We start from the raw sequence: 6,000 nt of genomic DNA on the forward strand, positions 1-6,000 counted from the left end.
GTCTTATACTCCTCAAACGAATGTAATGGTTGAGAGAAAATAAATAGTTAGGGAGATGATATATAACACAATGCATGGTGAAAGGAAAAAACTTGGTATCATAACTTCTTATTAGAATCTATTGTGTGTGCTAATTACATGTTCAAAATAGGAATCGAATTTAGGATTTGCAAACAATTACATTATATGAGGCTTGGCATGGTAAAAAGCCATTTGTTGCACATTTGTGTATCTTTGAATGGTTTATGCTCTACTACCTAAAATGCACAAAGTTGGCTAATGGGGAAGTGTACTTCTTGTATGGTAGAGCAATGAAAGTAAAGAATATAAATTGTACGATCTTTACTATAAAAACAAAATTATTATTATGGTAAAAAGAAAGATGGTGTTGTAGGTTAGCCCTTTCTCTCAAGAAAAAGGTAATAAAATGTAATATATGTTGTTGACCAACCGTGTGTTGAGAAAATGCTCTTGCATGAGGCAATTGTTCGAGATAACCACCATAATGAATCAAAATGGCTTTCCATAAGGTCCTTTCAAACTACTAAGGATAATAAATTGGTTGCTCCTTTGCATAAGAGGACATATATTGTAAATTCTTTGCATTATTCATTTGCTAATCACCATACTCTTGTTGCTTTATACATGAGACAAAGATTACCAAATCTCATTTAAAGAAGCAAAAGAGAGTATTTATTGGATGCATGGAATGAATATGACTCTAATATTGTACTCAAGAATGGTATTGTGGATATTTGTAGCTTGCTAGGGGACAAGGAGAGCTTATCTTGATCTTCGGAGAGAGCATACGAGAAGCATCCCTAGATGAGAGGTAGGAGACAATGAGTTTTGGGAGAAGCTCTTGAAGCATGTTCAATTCTTGTTAAGTCTTAATTTTTCCTTGATATATTGATTTATTGCTGGGACAATAGATAGATTCTACACATTCTTTGGTTATCTACACATCCTTACCACATTGGAAGAATAGAGTATGTTGGTGATCGTTAGTGTTGATTGAATTTCCTCTTCAATCTAGTGAGTGTAGCACTCCAAAACCCTTTGTGGATGGTGTAGGAAGGGATTATATATATTGGATTGGATTTATGAAAATGACTAAAATTAAAGTGAAAATTGAAGAAACAGGTGTAGAAAGCATTGTACTTGGAATGATGCACTCTTGCATTGACAATTGGAATATGTAGTTGCTTTAGAATAGCCACAAGCCTTCTATAACCTTGCTCTTAGAGTTGTGCATCATATTATTACCCTGATCACTATAACCATAATGATTAGACAACTGCATTGTCATAGTGATCAAATCATTGTGGTACCAGAAATTTGTTATTTTTTCTTTTCTTGCCCTTGCTTAAGTCATGTTCACATGTGCTCCTTTGGTGACTCGAAATCTATACCATGCGTGTTGGTTAGCTTGGGCTCATTCCACGTGCACATTGTTTTTTATGACTAGTTCTGATTGGGCAGGCAGGAGTGTTCTCTTATCCTCCACATTTTCAATCCTTGGTGAACTCTTGATTGCTATGACAGCATAATCAAAAACCCTTGCAACATCACAATGATTTGATCATTATGACATCACGATGTGTATGGGTAATGACGACCACCAGAGAAGCTATTCGAAGTTGCTTTTAGTGATTTCAAATATGATGAGGACTTGACAACTCAAAATGGACCTAAGCTTATGGTTATGATGTAGGAGGCTAGGGAGGAGATATGGGCACCATGAAGAGATTTCTACATGATCATGACAAATGATCAAATCCTTTTGCAACACATACGTGAGACAAAGTGGAGGCATAGGGAGAAGGTATTCAAAGTTGCTTTTAGTGATTTCAAACAACAAGATGAGGGCTTGACAACTCAAAATGGGCCTAAGCTTATAATATAGATTGTAGACATGTTTACAAGTACAAATAAAATATTGATGTTAAATGTCTCATATTTCTACCACTTTGATGCTATAGCACTGCACTTGTTTGTGGCATATCTTTTGATTCACAAAAGTTTTATGCACAAAAAGATTGAAAAAGGGGCACTAAATAATTTTCCTAGTGAGTGTGAGGAGTGGGCTAGTACAGAGAAAGTAGAGAAATGAATGTATGTTCCCTCTTCTTGGGCTACCCAAAAGGAGAGTAACCCCATAAGAGAAAGCAAAATTTAAAGGCAAAAGAAAACCTAGCTGCATGAATCTACTTTAAGTCATCATACTCATGATGTTCTTTTGATCTCTATATATAGTGCAACTCTAACCTCTTGTAAACTAACCCAAAAAGAGATCTCTTCTTTTTTAACTTTTTTATGGCATCATTTCACATGTGGGGCTATTTTTGAGGCATAAAGAGGAGGAGGTACGAGTAAACATGCAATTAAATGCCACTTTAATAAATCATTTCAATGTTATTTTCCTCAGACCAAGATAAACTTTGCCATTTTATTCCAACCTTTTGAGTCAAAGCTCATTTCATCTCTTTTGAGGTTCATTTGAAATCAAGCAAGATTCTCAACTCCAACAAGGTTAACTCCATCCACACAGAGTCTTCTTTTTAATCCTCAAAAGCAACAAATTTGGCAAACACAAGGTATGGGCCACCCCTCAACTTTTTTATGCTTTGATATATTTCCTTTTCCATAAAATTTTAAAGCAATATTGACTTGTTGTGGTCATGATGGATGAAAGGCGAAAATATAGTCCAATCTATCAAACATTGGCAATGTATTTGTGCTTCACATGTCAAAGTAGGCAATATGCATAACATGTCATATGAAGCATGATTTCTGTAGTCCTTGCATTGCTTGTTTTTTGTGTTTAATATATTTTCTCCATTAGACTTATGTTTTCTTCATCATGTGTTGTACAACACATCATGGCTTCGGTTTTGTGTTTATTTAAGATTCGTTGTCGCGTGCCACACATTTATGTACAGACTATGGGTTGTTGAATGTATTACTTGATTTTTTTTTGGCAATTAGTGAGTTTAACCATGGCTAGAACAAAAGCCACTGCAAGAAAGCAAAAAGTTGATCCAAGACATATTGCTCAAAAGACTCATTAGGTATCCAACAAATGTCCGAGAGAGATCAGAAAGGGAATGAAAGCTCTTAATAATGCAGCTCCAAGACTGCCATTCCAAAGCCTTATTAGGGAGATATGTGATAAGCATAGTCTCAATAGATTTAGATGGACAAGGAGTGCTCTCAACTACATCTAGGAGGCTACAGAGGACTTCTTAATTGAGTTTTTGTAGGATGCATAAGTTGTGCTGCCCATGCACACAGATTGACACTCATGGATAAGGACATGATAATCTTGAGAAGGTTCAGATATAGATTCTTCAAGGTTCTAGAGCCAATTCCTCTTATGGATATAAATATATACAATATTCTAAACGTGCCTTAGTATATGACAAAAAAGAAAGACACAAATCCTAAAGTTAAAGATATCACACATGAGAGAGATAGAAGATTACATGAGAATGATGAAAATACTATAGAAGAATAGGTAGAGAAATAGAGGGAGAAAAATAGAAAGAAAGTAGAAGAAAAAGAAGAAAAGCAATTAGAAGCATTAGAAGATGAGCTCTTTGACATGCTTGAGGGGGTTAATCTATAGTCTTCAATGTGTATTACTTCTTTTTGGTGACATAGGCAAAAGAAATGATATTGTTATTTTGGACTCACAATGTGTTCATATACTCAAGGATAAAAGGAGAGAAGTAAATGACTCTATTTTTATTATTAGATTGATGTATAATATGCCCAGATTAATTTACTCTTAATAATGATATTTTTCTAGCAATAATGTTTTTTCTATATACTCACTATCTTAGTGCTTTTACTAGATGTATGATGCACGAACTCTCTTTCAATATACAATAAAAATTTGAGGCACTTAAATCTTCAATCTTCCATTACATGAGGAGAAATGAGCTTGATACAAGTAGCTTTGAACCTTAGCTTAATCGAATTGGCTTAATCTCATTGGAGCTTGATTGCAATAGATTGCATTGATAAGTAATATTTTTTCATCAATTTTTGAAAGGAATTCATGGAAATGCTAAGATATAACTTAAATAATTCAAGTCTCCTTGATCATTTGAGATTTTATTTGTTGTACATACTCTAAATTTTATTATTTTTTGATATAGAGGTACAAAAATATTGATTGAAGTTTATAGAATGCCTCATGTACTTTCTTATCTACTTGCACAAATTGAATATAAACAAGTTGTGGCAAGGTTTTGATCAAAATATATCAAGATACTTGATTCTATAAACTGCCATAAACAAGTTGCATAATTTTGGTTAGTGTTATTGGTTGCAAAGCCCTCATCAAGAAGATAATTTTATTTTGTGTTGTTGATTGTAGAGCCCTCATCAAGATGATAGCCATTCTTGTGGTTGGAAGGTAATTGATAATGCTAGAAGATTAATTAAGATTATTTATCTTAATGATGACAAATCTATAAAGGTAATGTGGAATATGCTTAACTTTAAGAGAGAGTTTTACTCAAAAAGATAGTCTGTTGCAAAATAAATAGTGAGGTAGCACCCTTTTCTTTTAAACGTGTGTGAGCTTTTCAAGGATTGTTATAATAGTGAGCATGTTTGGTATGTTTGAGCAGAGATTTTTAGGTACATAATCATCAATTGCATACAAGAAGACCAAGAAGACAAGGAGGGCATGGAGAGTTTGGAAGTAGAGAAGGAAGGATAGATACTCACAATTGGAACAAGTAAAGGTATGGCCTCAACATCTAAGGAAACTGAAGTATCAAAGAAAGGTAAAAGAACTCGTTAAAAAGATGTTTCTCCTTCTAAGAAAGGTCCTTGCAAAAAGAAATAGCTTTTGCATATTGCCTTGTAAGATCTCATATATGTAAATCATGAAGAAAGCAAATACAAATTTACTGCAATATCCAAACTTGTATTGATATTGAAGGTAAAGATATCATTTTTTAAATATCTTTACATTGTATATTCTTCTCTCTCCTCTTTGAAATCTATAAAAAAAATTAGCACAAGTGTTTGATGTCTAAGAAGTGGAATAAAATACATATCTAGTATATATAATTTGATATAGAGACTTACCCATTTGTTATTTAGTTGGAATACAAATGAATGTGGCAATTAAAATTTCTCATTTTGTAAATTGATTCTAACTTGATGTAGTATACATGATGATCTAACCTTTAGGATCATAATAATATCATGATTGAACCAAACATCAAGATCCACTAAAGGATCTTTGCGAAAATCCTTAAGTTTGTTATCCAAAGCAACTAGATTGCTATTACGAACATAATGCCGTTTACTATAATAAAGGCTAAGAATGAAATTTTGAGTAGCAAGCATGCATTTACAAGGAACAAAGCCTTGATTTATCTTACAAATTATATAGATTTTATCTTGGTGTCCCGTCCCTTATCATTAAATTGTAAAACACGATCATATGCCCTTGATAGCATGGCCTTTGATCTTCTTATCTCAACATGGGAAAAGATATCAATAAATACATCACTAGGCATAAACAAAGTAATCTTGCTTAGTGTACTTGAGATAGTAGGTTTTAATAATGTTTGTATCTAAAAAAATATTTTAAATCTATATATCTCACTAGTTGTTGGACTTGGCAAAGACCACTCAAGGCTTATAAAATTAGGCAAAGGCAGAAGGGATATTGCGCTAATTGGCCATGTTACATAGGGATAATATAAGAATAGTCATTAAAAAAACATTTTATTCTTTGCAAGTTATGTTTTTCTCTTACCTTTGTACATTTCTTCTCCAATCAAACCATGTATGACATCAATAATAGATGACTATTTACAATTTTTAAGATTAGAAAGATAAACATCTATAAAAAAAGTAACATTTATCATAATAAAATATAATACTAAGTTTAATAAAAGAAAAGCATAGAGAATGAATTACTTGTAATTTGGTCTATGTAATGGAAGATTTGAAGTTCCAAGTTCCAAATGC

At 32.9% G+C, this 6,000-nt stretch overlaps 1 long non-coding RNA gene across 1 annotated transcript; it reads left to right on the plus strand.

Moving 5' to 3' along the window:
• The first annotated feature begins 2,483 nt into the window (after positions 1-2,483).
• LOC148041751 (uncharacterized) lies at positions 2,484-4,685 on the plus strand. The gene is made up of 3 exons (XR_015692484.1): positions 2,484-2,597; positions 4,385-4,423; positions 4,641-4,685. It is a non-coding gene; the product is annotated as an uncharacterized LOC148041751 (long non-coding RNA).
• The last annotated feature ends 1,315 nt before the right edge of the window (positions 4,686-6,000 follow it).

Source organism: Lygodium microphyllum, chromosome 1, assembly GCF_053477565.2.
Source record: "Lygodium microphyllum isolate KBCC chromosome 1, Lygodium_microphyllum_v1.1.10, whole genome shotgun sequence".
Lineage (NCBI taxonomy): Eukaryota > Viridiplantae > Streptophyta > Polypodiopsida > Schizaeales > Lygodiaceae > Lygodium > Lygodium microphyllum.